Source organism: Triturus cristatus, chromosome 3_1 (assembly GCF_964204655.1).
Source record: "Triturus cristatus chromosome 3_1, aTriCri1.1, whole genome shotgun sequence".
Lineage (NCBI taxonomy): Eukaryota > Metazoa > Chordata > Amphibia > Caudata > Salamandridae > Triturus > Triturus cristatus.
The window spans coordinates 718,595,379-718,612,354 of NC_140583.1; the positions used below are offsets into that span (position 1 = coordinate 718,595,379).

Genomic DNA, 16,976 nt, shown 5'->3' on the forward strand with positions numbered 1-16,976 from the left:
ATCCATGTTTCATACATATTCAAGTTGACACAGTTCCTCTGGGTAGTTGGATATGTCTAGCATTCCTCTCACAGTGCACTTGTGGATGGGTATGTTGCGGGGGACAGATTGATATGTACTCCTGGTTAATTGGCCTGTCTAATGGTTGTTGGGATGCTTATTTGGCTATGGATTGGTCTTGTTGTGTCACATACCCATTGTGGGAGTGCCAATTTGCGTTGGCTGCCCCGGGGGTGTGTGCTTGTGTGAGGGGGGGGGGGTGTGCCAGGGCATGCTGTTGGGTGTGGTGTGATTTGTCATTGGGTCTACCAGGTGATGTGTCTATCCCCTCATGGTGCAAGCTGGCATGACAGTGAATGTGAGTTCCTGTGGTAGGTAGGTGGCATGTGGAGTGGGTGTTTGAGTGTACAGTGGTCACAGGATTGCCTTGTGCTGTCTTCAGCAGGGCCAAGTGTCATGTACCTTGTCTGTACTTGGCAAGTCCCTGTGCATTGTGCATGGTGCATGGGTATGTCCCTTGGCCACAGCTTTCAACACTTTTCCTATGTGTGACACACTCTTTGTTGTTGCATCATTTTTTAACGCAGTGAGCAGTGTAGAGAGCGTGCGTAGCGAGCGATGCAGAACAGGCTTACGTGTTGCACTGTATGTGGGCAAATGGTGCTTTTTCATTTCTATTGGAGAATGCAGGTAGATAACTTATGCATTTGTGACTGGGTTCTAACAAACACAGTGAGTGGGTATACTGGGTGTAGGGTTAGGTTTGTGCCTGCAGCAAGGATCTACTCGTGCACAGTTTGACACATGGCCCAGAAATTTCCAAATGTAAAAGGGGTGTTTCACGCACTGCCAGACCTTGTCAACATGCACATAGTCCACCTGCTGACGAGCCGACATGGCCACACCACCCAAGGGTGATTTTGTCTCCCTCTGTCTCCCTCTCTCCCTCCCTCTGTCACCCTCCTCCCTCTGTCTGTCTCCCTCTGTCGCCCTCTGTCTCCCTCCCTCTCTCTCCCTCTCCCTCCGTCTGTCTGTCACCCTCTGTCACCTCAGCCCAGCTTCCTGGGCACACACACTTTGCAGGACTTTCAAAGGCCATTGGCTTGTTCATGTGGCTTTGTTTAGAATCTCCCGGCCCCCATTGGGCAGAGTGTCTCTGAGTCTGGCGCTGCTGCGGCGGTGTGTGCTGACACTCTTTCACAGTGATGCCTCTCCATTAGCTGCTGTCATGTGCAAATTGGGCCTTCATACCCATGTCATCCTGCGACGCGGCCACCATTTGCAGGCGACACTGTACAGTGTCGGGACACACTGTTTGTATAGCTCTGCCCTAGGCCATATGGGCTGAGGGCATTGGTGTGTGCTTCTGAGTTGCACAATGTTTTTTTGGAGGCCCACCCTCCCGGCATCACGTACATCCTGTCTTGTGTTGGTGTTTTGTGTGGCCTCTGACTTGGCATGGCCTTGCTTGGTGCATGGGGCATGTGCCTGTTTTTGGAGTGTGGTTGTGTCCGGTGATGGCTTTGGGGTAGTTGCGTGCATTATTGGTAGTTGGGTTGTTGATGCGGTTCCCCCCATGTGAGGTGAGTTGTTTGTGTACTCACCAGGCTCGGCGACTCCTTCTACTCCGTGTACTCCCAACGGCCCCAGCGTGCGCATCACCTTCTCCTCGCAGGGATGGTAGTGTACCGGTATGCGGGGCGGGAAACCTCCAGTGATGTTCCCCTGGTTATGTTCGTCTGTCATTTTTCTCTTGACCGTCCTCCGCAGATCGTACCACCTGGCTTGGCATTCATGCCTGGTCCTTCTGATGGGCGCAACAGCATTCACCCTCTCGACGATCCTCTGCCACATGACTGATTTTGCTGATACGCTGGTCTGTCTGACCAATGTTCCAAAGAGCTGCGGCTCGACTCTGATGATTTCGTCGACTAGGATCTCCAGCTCCGCTGTTGTGAACTTTGGATTCTTGTCTGTGGGCATGGTGTGGGGTGTGGGTGTGGATGGTTGTGGGTGTGTGTGTGTGGTTGTGAAGGTTTGTGTGTGATTGTGATGAGGGGGTATTTGTGAAGGTGATTGTGTGAAGGTGTGCAAGTGTAAGGTGAAGTCCCGGTTCGAGTATGGTGCTGTGGGTTGTCTGTGGGGAATGGCAGCAGTGGGTCTGTTGCAAAGGCTCATGGTTTGTGTGTGCGGGCCCTTTTTATTGGTCCATTTGTGGGTGTGGCTGTGTTTGAACTTTGGGTGGGTGTGTTATAAGGGATGTTTGTGTTTTGGGCCTCTGTTTACCTGTTTGGCTGGTGCAGGTCAGTGTATTGGATGTATTTTGGCTTGTTGGACGTGTTTTGTGGTGTTGTGCGATTCGAATAGACTCTCCTTGTGGTGTTTAGCAGTGCCCTGGTTCAGTACGTGTGTTTTTTGCGTCTGTAAGGTGCGTACAGCGGCCATGTTGTTGTACAGTGCTCACATTTGCTATGGCTTGGTACGACTCGTACATGCGCAATGCTGGGTGAGGGTGCTGGTGTAGGGGCCTGGGGTAGGGTGCGTACAGGCACGGGCAGGGTGTAGGGGCCTGGGCGTACATGCCGTACATACGGGAACCGAGGGTACGGCGCGTACATCCGACGGGGGCTGTGGGTACGGCACGTACATACGGGGTGCTGGGGGTACGGTGCGTACCCCCACCCCCGTATGTACGGTGCGTAACCCCACCTCGTAGGTGTGGAGCGTACCCCCACCCCGTAGGTGTGGAGCGTACCTCCACCCCCGTAGGTACGGTGCGGACCCCCAGCGCTGGTTGGTACGCACCGTACATACGGGGGGGTGGGTGTATGCACCGTACATACGGGGGGTGGGGGTACGCACCGTACATACGGGGGGTGGGGGTACGGTGCGGACATGGGGGGGCATGGGGGTAGGGTGCGGATATGGGGGGTGGGCTGGAGGGGTGTTCAGCGCGTATGCGGGCACATGTTTGGACGTCTCCATGGTTGCTATGGGAGTTCGGTCCGTACGGTGTTTTTTCCATACGGTTGTGCATACGGACAGACCGGACGGATCGTACTTGCGCGCTCGGACTTCAGTTTCCCGATTCGTACGTAAAACTGTCCGGGGACGTGTCGGACACTTTTTCCGACCCGTGGACGTGTCGGGGAATTTTCCCAATGCGATTCGTATGGATTTTTTAACATACGAATCGTACTTGCCAGTTTGTACGGGACTTGTACGATTCGTACGTAAAATGAATCCGGATACGATTCGTACGGGGAATATTTTTAACGGATCGGAATCGGCACCTAAATGTCTCATCTTGACCTTTCTTTTCTGTTTTCAATCTACCTGTTCTTTCAGATGCACATTGCACTTTGGTAATTACTATTTTTAGTACTTTGCCATTATTATTGTGTTTTGGTGAGATTGTACTGCTTTGTACTATGAATGTGTATGTTGTGATGTTCCCCCAATAAACCCCTTCACCCCCGAAGGAAAAACAGTAAAATAAAATACTATACAAAGTGTGTTTGCAAACCTTTCTAGGAAAGAGAAGCCCAAGACATTCCAGAGAGATTGTATTTATGACAGTCTGCCCCAAGGCCAAGCATTCTTTCTTAAAATCTTGTTCTTTTGAGAATTGTGACAGAACAGAGAAGACAAGGGTAGGCAGCAGACTGGAAAAATACAAACAATGAACAATTATGCATGCGTGACCTTTCTGTATGGCAATATTTTTGTGCTACTGTACTAATTAGCTAGGGCTAGGAAAAAAGGGATTCCATGAAAGATTGCCACATAAGAAGCTGGTGATTTTCACATTATTCATGTGCTGTGCTTTCATATTAATTACCAAAAGTTTATATCTGAAATTACACTTTTTTCATATCTTCTGCACTAGTGCTGGGCTTTAATTTTGTAATAAAGCCTTTAAAAACAACAGTGTGGCTTTCTTGCACATGTACTACCAACTCTCTAGAAATATTAATGTATTCCTGACAGCCTCTGGCAGGATCTAGCCGTTTGCCAAAGACTCATTATCTCCAGGTTAAGTTCTGAGAGATGCGTGTGTCACTACCTCTCTGTTCCTTCAGCTCAAGTTGGTAAGTTGCTACATGTTTGGTTATTCAGTCAAAATATCGAGTTGGAAATGTCGACATACACAAATATTGAGTTTTAAATATCGTGACACAGAAATATCGACTGCAGGAATATCGTGGTGAAGAATATCGAATTTAAGGTAAGAAATATCTATTTAAAAATATAGAAGTCATTATTATCATTTGCAAAAATATAGTTGTTTAAAATATCGATTTTTTTATTTAGTATTTTGTATTTTAGTATATATTTTAAATGATTGTGATGTAGGGGAATAGGGTGGGTAGTAATTTAATTATAATAAATTATTAATATTTTATATTTATTAGTATTTATTTAATTGACATTTTATAATGTTAATTGGGTTTAGAAGAATCCTTGGTACATTTTGGTACCGATTACAATCCTGTAAAACCTGGGTACGATTCTCCATACGACTCGTACCCGGGAAATCCACCGTACAAACCAGCAAGTACGATTCGTACAGAAATAGCATTTCCGTATGATTCGTAAAAAACACCGTACGGCTAAAAAATACCTACGAGCATGATCCTGGACAGCGCGTACGCGACGTCCCTACGGAGTCAGGCAGCGTTTTACGGACCAGCAAGTACGATTCGTCCCTACGTCACTCCGCACAGCTATTTTTTTACGGCAGCCAAAAAAAGCCGGACGCGAAAACGGAGCCCCGGTACGCGACGGACAGCCGTGTCATCCCGGCCCTCTTAGCCTACGACCTGGTGCACCGAACCCGACGCACACGCCGCAGAAGGTGAGAACACTACCCAGGGGCCCAGGGGGGGTGAGGGGCAGGAAACATACCCCTTACCCAAATTAAAACCTACTATATTGAGGACATACATTACCTCCAGGGGCTGGTCACTTCGGGGGGCGTGTCCACCAATTCCTGCGTACCGCAACAACGGAAGTGGACGTGTATGCGCACCCCTACGGCAACACTACAATAGTGATACGCACTGTACTCACACATCCATAGCGTGGGTACGGTCCGTATCACTATTGTAGTGGGGCCGTAGGGGTACGCGTGCTACGGACCGTACACATGCTCTCAGAGCATGTGTACGGCCTGTATCACTATAGTAGTGGTGCCGAAGGGGTATGCGTGGTACGGCCCGTACACACGCCCTCAGAGCGTGTGTACGGTCCGTATCACTTTTGTAGTGGTGCCGTAGGGGTACGCGTGGTACGGCCCGTACACATGCCCTCAGAGCGTGTGTACGGTCTGTATCACTATTGTAGTGGTGCCGTAGGAGTATGCGTGGTACGGCCCGTACACATGCCCTCAGAGCGTGTGTACGGTCCGTATCACTATTGTAGTGGTGCCGTAGGGGTACGCGTGGTAAGGCCCGTACACATGCCCTCAGAGCGTGTGTACGGTCCGTATCACTATAGTAGGAGTACGCGTGGTACGGACCATACACACCCTATGAATGGAGGGGTACGGTCCGTATCACACGTACCCCTAAGGCACCAGTATATTTGGGATACAAGGCGTACACACGCCACAAATGTTGGCTTACGGCCTGGTGCAGCATATTACCTTTATATTGGTGTGTGTGTAGGCCCAGGACAGCAGTGTACTGCACCTAGGGGGGGGGTGGGTGGGTGTGTGGCTGCATAGGATTCCCAGCAGTGGACAGACATGTGAGGGGAGGGTGCAGAGGACTCCAAGCAGTGGACAGACATATGTGGGTGGGTGCAGAGGACTCCCAGCAGTGGACAGAGACATGGGGGTGGGTGCATATCACTACCAGCAGTGGACAGACATGTGAGGGGTGGGTGTATATCACTCCCAGCAGTGGACAGAGACATGGGGGTGGGTGCATATCACTCCCAGCAGTGGACAGACATGTGAGGGGTGGGTGCATAGGAATACCAGCAGTGGAGAGAGACATGGGGGTGGGTGCAGAGGAATACCAGCAGTGGACAGAGACATGGGGGTGGGTGCATATCACTACCAGCAGTGGACAGACATGTGAGGGGTGGATGCAGAGGACTCCCAGCAGTGGCCTGCAATATGAGGGGTGGGTGCAGAGGACTCCCAGAAGTGGACAGAGCCATGGGGGTGGGAGCATATCACTCCCAGCAGTGGACAGACATGTGAGGGGTGGGTGCATAGGAATACCAGCAGTGGACAGAGACATGGGGGTGGGTGCAGAGGAATACCAGCAGTGGACAGAGACATGGGGGTGGGTGCATATCACTACCAGCAGTGGACAGACATGTGAGGGGTGGGTGCAGAGGACTCCCAGCAGTGGCCTGCAATATGAGGGGTCAGTGCAGAGGACTCCCAGCAGTGGACAGAGCCATGGGGGTGGGTGCATATCACTACCAGCAGTGGACAGAGACATGGAGGTGTGTACATCATTATCAGATGACCACAACTCCATGGGTGTATGTACGCATCCCTAAATTGGGACTATGATGATAGTGCCATAACACCACATCACTGACAGCAGTGTCCCACTCCCAGGAGGATGGATATCTTTTACCCACTGCATGACACACCACATGTGGGTGTGAGGACAAATAACACATGCATACCCACCCCTGGCGGATGCAGCACAATACACACACTGAGATCATGCCACAAGACTGTATAGTCATGTCACTGCCTACTAAACTAAGAGAGCCAAAGGGAATACACACCGTCACGCACATCCCAGGACTGATAGGAATGTACAGGTGCTGGGACAGCCACCAAGATGTTGTCTCTCATGGAAGGAATAGGGTGGAGTTCCCACAGATACAATGCCCACAATTGTGAGTCAGGTGCCCAAATACCCTGTAGAACAAGTACCATATGTGTGCTAGGCCGGGATTACACACATGCATAGTGCTGAAAAGGGAGAATTTCTCCATGAAGGCATTTCAACATACTCAATACACAAGTACAGTGACTAGCAAGGATGGCACAGACGATGCAGCCGGAGACATTGCTGAGAAGGCATGGCCATAGTTGAAGGGATCCGTCACCAACAAAGGAAATGTAGACACAGGTCAGCACAACAATTGTGCAACTCTTTGCAGGGAAGATGTCAGGTGCCACAGAGGAAGGAACACTCTTTGGGACAATGTCTCAAAACCAAAAGAACACACACTACCAATGATTCTTTGCAGAGACCTTTTGATGGCACACAGATACCATGGTCCACCTCATGACCATCAGACTAGAACATTTCTCAGAACCATGACACATTACCACAACACCAACTCCTGGAGCCTCAGCACCAACATCAATACCTGAAATGCAATAGTGTTCAAAGTGAAAAGAAAATGCTTTATTCAGCATAAAACAAAAAATAGTAAATAACACTATATACAAAGGCCAATGGCCAGTCCATAATAGAAGTCCTTGGGGGGACACATGGGCACGCGTCTCCCCTAGCTTGCCTGCACAGTGGAACCCTCAGGTTCGTCGACCGGGGGGGGGGGGGGGGGGGGGGCATCATGTGGGGAAGGACCAGGCACCGCAGGGACAGGAGGTGTAAGGGTAGGTGTGGTGGGTGCAGGGGTGGACGTCTCCACCACAGGGGGTGGGGCAGCGCCAAAGGTGGAAGTGAGCTCGGCGCTGCACACTTCTGCAGGGCGTCCAGAGTAACCCCTGCACCGGAAGAAACCCCAGGCCCAACGGAGGGGGGGTGGGCCCAGGGATGGGGTGCAGCACTCTTGGGGAGAGGGTGGACATGGGGGGGACTCAACTCCCCTGCCCGGGGACTTCCTCGCCCGCTTGCAGGGTGGTGTCACAGTGGGGCTGAGGGCCAGCTCAGCCATGTAGATCTCTTTAGTTGACAGTTTGGCAGGGGAGCCAAGGGGAGTGCTGTTGGAGGGACTGGGTTGTGAGGCATGCAGACTCAGACTGTGGCTGCGTGTATGTCTTTTTGCCCCAGACCCAGTGGGTGTGCCTACATCCCCCTGAGTGTGCGTGCCAGGAGGTGTGCGCTTGCCCTTACTTGGTGGTGTGCTGCCTGTGTCTGGTGTGGTGCGTGCTTGGGAATGTCTGGATGTGCATGGGACAGGTATGGGAGTGGGAAGTGTGGATGGGGCTGGGGTAGGGGGGGACGAAGCGCTGCAGGAGACTCACTGCTGCCGTCAGTGAAGAGTCCATGGACTGCAGAAACATCCGTTGGTCAGACATCGTTGCTGACATGTCCTCCATGAACGACACCATCTGTGTCAGCAGTGTGGTGTGGCCATGAAGGACATTCAGCAGCGATGTCTGCCCAACCTGCAACTGCTGCTGTATGTCCACAGACTCTGCAGTGAGGGCAGCAGGGGTGACAGGGGCAGGGGGCGCGATGCCTGTCCCGAAGGAGACATGGTGGTGCCCTGTGGACAGAAGGGACCGGAGCAACTGGGAGGGCGGTGATGGGAATGGAGGAGGCGGGAACAGATTTTGGGCTGCTGGCAGGTGTTTTAGCAGCCTCCGCCCCCTCGATGAGGTCAGCCTCGGACCCGTCTGCGTCGTAGTTGGGCTCGCCACCAGACAGGTCCTCCGACTGACTCCCCTCGCCCTCTGTGCCACTGGCTCCCGCAGACTCGCCAGCACTGGTGGCACTGGTGCTCGATCCCTCCTCCAGGTCCGTGCAGGTATCTCCTTCGGTTTCCTCCGATGATGCTGTGGGCAAGGTGAAGATACAGAAAAAAATCAGTCACCTGTATACATCTGACACATGATTAAAAAAAAATAGGTCACAGTGCATATCAGGCAATGCATCATGAGTAACATCTCGATTACTCCGCACATATGTAAGCCCTGTACTCCCCAGTTGGTAGACCTACCATGCCACTTGGACACAAGGAAAAATAGGACACACCAGCCCAAAACTTGAATGAGAAATATACTGAGAAGCTAGTGTCTGGGAACAGTTGAGCACAGCAATACAATGAAGTCATGCCACCTCTTGTTTACCCTGAAAGAACCAGTATTGGTGCACCCAAGGCAAAATAACAGACCTCAATACTAAAGGTGTCCCCACACTCAGAGACCTGTAAGTACTTTGGAAGCCAAAACGAAATACATTTTGGTCCCTTGGGAATCACAATACTTTACACAATAGACATGTTTAGAATGTGGGAATGTGCCATTTTGTGAACAGAACACACATGTGCCTGTATAAAAGATGTCTCCCAAGGAGGTGCACACAAAACTACATTTACCCAGTCATTGTAGAAGCTGGCAGCCTTATTTAAAGAAGCCACTGTTAGAAAGAAATGGTGTGCAGAAAGTACATATACATGGGCACACGGAGGTCTTGATGACTTGACACTCGTAAGTTGGTATCACCAACAACCAAGGACTTACCCAAATTCCACAACACTGTGTGAACATGTATATGTATAATCTGAAAAACAGTCTTATTAGAACAGTGCCTTCTTTTAAATTGTGCCAGCGTGTTCCCTGAAAGTGTAAAGGTGGTTTCTTGTGCACTTCCTTGGGAGACACCTGTCATGCAGGCACATTATTGTTCTTCCCAACAAAACATCAAACTAAAGCATTTAAAACATGAAGACATGTTGACAAGTGTTGTAAATGTTCAAGGTACAATACTTTTCGACTAACAACTTGAATTATGCCAGTTGTCACATGGCCATCCGTTCCCTGATGACACAGTTGGCAACACATCTGACCCACTGCCTGTCATGTGGAGTGGCACATGTCCAAACACAGGACAATGCATAAGCTAATGGGCCTGCAATTGACTTGTAAAAAGGCATACCTGCACTGAGGAGACACCCTCATGGCAAGCCAGAATGTCCACACAGATGTCAGCACACAAAGACCAAACTACGTAGCATCTGGACCCCACACTGGTGCAAAAACTGTATGAGCAGGAATCATGTATTTAAACAATTGACACATGCTGCAAAGCACAAACATTAAACCCTGCACAACATGACTGGGCCACTGCACGTTGAGTCTCTGTCCAGCCAATTATCACACACAGGTCAGACCTGGCAAGGAGACGTAAGGTTTGGCCATGTAGGCCTCGCCCGCACAAACCCCCCCTACCTGAACCAATGTGATTGAGACTGATCAAGAAGTGACACCTCTTAATCAGGGTTTACAAAAATGTGCAGCAAGAATTCCCAAATGTACTCCACATCACCTCGTGAGGCTGGCAACACATATTTGTGACAAACAACCATCAACAGATAGTTGTGAATAGACACACAGGCACTGCCCAGTGTGAGTATGCACAAGCCAAATGGGGTCTCCCCGTCCAGTGGACACATGTAGCACACTTTGGATAAATACAAATGAGGCCAGGGAACAATGCCACAGAGGCCAACCTATGCTGAACACACAGAGAATGGGCACAGTGTTGGATGACACACATGATTACGAGGCAAGGGTGTCTCAGGAGACTGTAGTGGGCACACTGCTCCTTGTTCCTGGAATGATCTGACTGTAACATGAGCAACCGTCCTGGCACCATGCATATCTCCCACTCATGCACATCATGTCTGAGGCCACAACATCGGTCATGCATGCTGCAAGTGTGTTCATTTGAAACCTCACACTCCTATGTTGAGACTCATCATCAGTGCCAACAAATATGGACCCCCAACTGAGTGAACAGGACAGGGCACAGGCAAGGTACCAACACATGTCACAGACCACCCTCACACATGATGCAGAAAGCAATGTGCAATTGGATTAACTGGCAGCCTAGATGACCATGTGCAATTGTGATTACACACAGACCAGGGGACACATGTCAAGGAGGGGAAGGGATGAATAAGAGCACCGGTTGACTTTGGGGAACAGAATATGCACTGCACATATAAACCCTGGCAGTGTATCCAGGCTACAGAGCACTTCCAAAAGCTGGTGACACACAACAAACACACATGTACCTACCCCCTCCTTGCTGATGTCTCTCCTGGAACTGCCTATCCAGGTCAGGGAAGATCACCGCCAGGACACGCGTCATGTGGGGGGTCAGGTGTCGGCGCCCGCCGTGGGGGCGTGGAGGTGAGAGCTCCAGCTGGACACGGTCGATCCGCCGGGTCCAGCACCGGATATCCTGCCACCGTTTTCTGACTTGGGCTAGGCACATACTGCGATTCCCCGCCGATCTCACGCACGGCCCTGACGATCCGCTTCCAGATTCTCCCCTTCTCGTAGGCAGTTACCTGTGAGGATGACAAAGTGAGACAACATCACTACACCTGCTCCATGTCACAGAGACACACATTTGAACATCTTTGATATGTTGAACAGGGCATAGGATGCTGCCAAGGAATTGCATCTTTATCATATGGACATTGGCCTCTGTGGAAGCCCCAATGCACTACATGGCATTGAAAGTACACAGGTGGCAGGAGGGGTGCGACACACTCCCTGATCATAGCACACACTGTGCATCACATGCAACACCAGGCTGATGGACAGCACCTCAAACCAGTTACATGCCCCAGGCCACTGACGCAACCTCAGCAGAGTACACAGACACACACAGGCACAGATCAATCACCTGCCATTGGCAACAGCAGATACAAACCTCACTCTGCACATGTGCCACTTGCCTGTGGGGTGTCACAGGTGTCGGGCTAGCTCAGCAAGTCAGACACACAGCACAGCTTACTTCTCACATCAGATGGGTAGAGCTGTTGCCTCCTCCATGCAGCTGTGGTGCAACACTTCACATAGACACTCACCCACATGACAAGGAACATTCACACACATCAATGTCCAGGAGGGCGTACACATCACTTGGACACTCTCACCACAGGTCCACTCAACACATACACATCTGTGGGTACAGTCACCTGTCACACCGGGGGGACCACTGAATCACCTCAGGACAATAGACCAAAAATGCCACCAAGGCTAGCGCGCAACCAAGATGGCCGCGTAGGTGCGAGGCTCCCGAGGACCACCACGACCTCCTGAATTAATCCTGGCTATATCCTGTCCTTGTTGAGGGGACTGCATCGGTGAACCCGAGCTGAGGCGCCATCCGTTTTTCTTTTTCGAATCGGACCCCGGACACCGGTGGGAGCACCGATTGAAGGTTGCGGCCTTCTCCGCGCTGGCCCCCCGGATTGGAGTAGTGGGGCGATCCGGGGACAAAGCGAACAACAGCGGCGGGCAGGGCTGGGCGACTCGCGTATCCCGTGCTTTCACTTTCGCTTTTGCGCTCTCCTTGCCCTCAAGCGAGGTAGGGTTGCGGAGCGGGGTGCGGTGGTGTGGCCTTGTCCAGGTGCCCGGCTGACCCGCCGGCCGTGAGTCGTCCTGCGGCCCAGTGGTCGCCCTCCCCCCCCCCGGAACCCGTGAACTGGTTTATCGGCCCTTTCGAGGAGATTGGCACGACGGTGGGAGAGCAGGCATGTCCACCAAACAAGATGGCGACCGGGCGAAGGTGAAGACGACCCGCCGCGGCCCGGCGCCTCAATCCAACAGTATGGACCGCTACACCCTCCAGAAGGGATCTCCGGAGACATCGCGCACATCCCCGGCGGGCCCGACGGAGGCATCTGCTCAACCGGTGGATCTGACCCTCCGGGACGTCATGGGCGCCATCGCAGAGATGAAGGCCTCGGTGGACCAGCGCTTCGACACCCTAGCGCAAAAGATAGACTCGGTCCTGGTGGATGTTAGCCTTGTGAGGGCTGACTTGTCCAAAACCAACGACCGGGTCGATTCCCTGGCCCACACCACAACGAGCCTCACGACGGACGTGGTGGCCCTCCAAAAGGAGGTGCGCCGGCTTGGCCAGGCGAGCGCCCTGATGGACCGGCGACTGGAGGATTCCGAGGGTCGGGCCCGGAGGAATAACGTTCGCATTGTGGGAGTGCCGGAGGGACGAGAGGCGGAGGCGGCAGATCTTTTTGTGGAAGAATTGATCCTTACCCATCTCCAGCCCCGGGGGCTGAGTAAGCTTTTTGCGGTGGAACGTGCTCACCGGGTCCCTGGGGGCAGACCTAAGGCCGGTGCCCCGCCGCGGCCTCTCATTGCCCGGATTTTTAATTTTCGGGACAGAGACGCTATCCTGCAGACCTCCAGGCAACAGGGACCGGTCAAGCTTGATAACATGGATGTGCATTTCTACCCAGACTTTACTCCGGCGGTCCAAAAACAGAGATTGAGTTTTCTCGGAGTTAAACGTCGCCTACGGGACCTGAACCTTAAGTACTCAATGCTTTTTCCAGCTAAGCTGAGGGTGGAGGTGGATGGGCGCACGCACTTTTTTGACCGACCCGAGGCGGCTGAGGACTGGTTGGACACTCTGCCTGGAGATCGGGGCCGAGGGGGTGGGGGGGGTGCGGTTGGCGGGGAGGGCCCGCCGGATCAGAACTGAGGGGTGAAGAATAGGCCTTGCTCTGGACAACATTCCTTTACCATTTACTGATCGTTTATGTTCCCCTCCGATGGAGGTCGTGTGGGGTCTGTTGGGGGCTTCCCTCCTCCTCTGGGGGACTAGTTAGTTTTTCATCTATGGGGCGACAGGCACACTGCACTTTGGGGGGGCTGTTTGGGCTCATGCAGGGGTGCAAGGAGGGGGGAGTTCTGTTGGGATGGGGGGGTGGGGGGGGTGTGTTGTTTGTTTGCACCGCAAGGCAAGCCCTTTACTGTATTGTTGCTCTCGAGATGCTCTGTGGGGGACGACTGATTGCTTCTACGTATGATGGGGGGTAGGGATTTGACTGTGTTGTCATGGAATGTTAACGGCCTGGGGGACAGGATTAAGCGTGGTGTGGTCCTGCAGTACCTGAAACGTATCTCACCAGATGTTATCTTCCTGCAGGAGACACACCTTATAGGTAACTCCTTTCATGCCATGAATCGGCGAGGCTATCGTTTGGTGGCCCACTCGGGCTTCACCTCGGGCTCGCGGGGGGTGGGTATCATGATTAAGAACTCGCTCCCGTTGGAGATTGATGAGGTGCGCCATGATGAGAGGGGACGCTACACTGTTCTGGTGGGTAGAATGGAGGGTAGAGTGTTTGTTTTTATATCAGTGTACGTCCCGCCTGGGTTGCAATCTACTACATTTGCGGACTTGGGGCGCCTCCTCCTGGACCTCCCGGGTGGCCTGCTGGTGGTTGGGGGGGACTTTAATGCGGTAGTTTCTGGGTCTATGGATCGCCATCCCCCTAGGGACCTCCCCCGGGCACAGGCCTGGCTGTCTGGCCTTTTAGATACTCTGGGCCTGGTGGATTGCTGGCGACTAAAGCATCCCGCACAGCGGCAATACACCTTCCACTCGGGTGCCCATGGTAGCCTCTCGCGGCTTGATTACATCCTTGTCCCGGCGGCCTATGCTGGGAGGGTGGGAGAGGTGTGCCATCTGGCGCGGGGCATTTCAGATCACTCCCCAGTACTGTTACATTTCGATGTCTTCCCTAGGGGGGAGGGCAGGGTGGCTCCAATCAATGCTTGGTACTTGCGTGACCCCACTATTCGTGCCGACTTGATCAAATCCTTACAGCGATACTTTGATGAGAATGTGGGGTCTGTCCCTTCGGCCATCTCCCTGTGGGAGGCTTTTAAGGTAGTTCTCAGAGGGGAGGCCCTCTCCTTTATCTCCCATGCCCGGAGGCGCGAGCGGGAGGAGGTAACCCGGGTGGAGGCCGAAATTGCGGAACTAGAGGGTGACCTGGGGAGCGGGGTAACAGACGCCAAGTTGCATGTTCTGCACCTCAAGCAGGCGGCCTATAGGGCCCTCGTCACGGAGGCGGCCAGGGGCCTCAGTAGAGAGCAACAGGGGCGACTGTATGATGTGGGTGATAAGGCTGGTAAATTGATTGCGTGGTTGGACAAGAGGGAGAGAGCGAGTCGTGTGGTTCCTTTGATTGAGGGGATGGATGGTGTGCCTGTCACCGAGCCGGAAGCCATTGTCTCCTGCTTCGCGGATTACTTCCGCGAGGTGTACTCCCCGGTTTCTCCCTGCTCGGAGGCAGATTCCCATGCCCTGCTCCGGGACATCGCGCTGCCCTCCCTTACGGTGGAGGACAGGGATTTGCTGGACGCTCCTCCCACCTCGGACGAAATTGCCCTGGCTATTCGCTCGGTCGCATCCGGCAAGGCCATGGGCCCCAATGGTATCCCCATCGAGCTTTACAAGCTGCGACCGGATGTACTGGCGCCCCACCTGCGCGCCATGTTCCTGGCGGCCCACTCGCAGGGTTCCCTCCCGCCGGACCAGCGTCTGGCCACAATCGTGGTGATCCACAAAGAGGGGAGACCCCGTGAGCGGGTTACATCCTATAGGCCTATCTCGCTCTTGAACGCAGAGCCCAAAATCCTCGCCAAGGTATTGGCCAACCGGCTGGTTGGCGTGGTGGGCGATTTGGTCCACCAAGACCAATCTGGCTTTATACCCCATCGCAACACGGCTCTTAATCTGCGACGCTTGCATGGGGTGCTCGCGCGTGTCCCGTTTGTGCGGGAGCCGGCCATCTTGGCGTCCTTAGACGCCACCATGGCGTTTGACACGCTTGAATGGCCATACATCTGGGCGATGCTGGCGAAATTTGGATTTGGACCGGGATTCATTAGCTGGGTCAAATTGTTGTATTCGGGCCCATTGGCGCAGGTGGTGGTGAATGGGCGAGTCTCGGCCCCCTTCGCGCTGGGGCGGGGCACGCGTCAGGGTTGCCCCTTGTCACCGCTCCTGTTTGCATTGGCCTTGGAGCCCTTGGCGGAGTGGCTGCGGTGGCACCCCTCTATCCGTGGTCTCCGCTGGACCCCCGAGCATGAGGACCGCGTGTCCCTCTACGCCGATGATATCCTTTTGTATCTCGCCTCCCCGCGTAACTCGCTGATTGTCCTGGTTGATGTTTTGCGCTCCTTCGGTCGTAACTCAGGCCTTGTCATCAACTGGGCGAAATCCTGCGTGTATGTGCTCTCCGGGGAGGCTCCGGCCCTACCACGGGACTGCCCGATCCAGATTGCCTCCCAGGGGTTCCGGTACCTGGGTATATATATTACTCTAGACCCGGAGGCCCGCTACGAGCGGAACTTGCTACCCCCCCTCCAGCGCTTGCGGGAGGACGTTGCGCGCTGGCGGCGTCTTCCGCTTTCGCCGCTTGGCCGAGCGGCCTTGTTTAAGATGATGTCCTTGCCGCGCTTTCTGTATGCGCTTCAGAACACTATGGACTTGGTTCCGGCGCGCTACTTCCGTGAGGTGGAGAGCCTGCAGCGGCGCCTGTTCTGGGACGGGAGGCCGCGTATTGCTCTGGCTAAATTGACGCTCCCGTGGTACGATGGGGGGGTTGCCCTCCCGGACATTAAACGGTATTACTGGGCCTCCCAGCTAGCTGCGATTAATCATGGCCTTTACGGGCCCGCCCTGAACCCGGCATTTGAAATGGACAAGATGCTCCTGCCCGGTGGCGACTACAATCGAGCGCTCTACTCTGGCGCGCCCGACTCCCGTCTGACGGGACCGAGGCGTGTCATGGTGCGTGTCTGGCACGCGGCTAATGCAGCGATGGGGTGGAAGGACCGTTTGACCCGGGCGACACCGCTATATGCGTCTGAGAGGTTGGGCTCCCTGTGGACATCGAAGGGCTTCGAGAAGTGGGACACGATCGGAATCAGCACAGTGGGAGACCTCTGGACAAGGGGTGGATTCAAAACTTTTGAGACGCTGCGGACGGAATTTCAGCTGCAAGGCAGTGAGTACTTTCGGTACTTACAAGTCCGCCACGCGCTGGGCTCCGTCTTCCCTGATGTCGCGTCCATTCCGGAGTCTTCCCCCCTGGAGGACAGAGTGCTGGATGGCCATGTCCCAGACAGCACGATCTCCCTTATATATAAAAAACTGATCAACGACAGATCGTGCCTGCTGACTAGTCTCCGCGAGGCCTGGGTTGCCGACGGGCTGGAACTGGACGACGAGGACTGGATTTCCGCG

General features: G+C 53.5%; 1 protein-coding gene across 1 annotated transcript in view; it reads right to left on the minus strand.

The window, feature by feature from the left end:
* The window catches only part of LRRC56 (leucine rich repeat containing 56), a 943,429-nt gene that overhangs the window by 114,613 nt on the left and 811,840 nt on the right, over positions 1 to 16,976 (minus strand). The window lies entirely within an intron of this gene.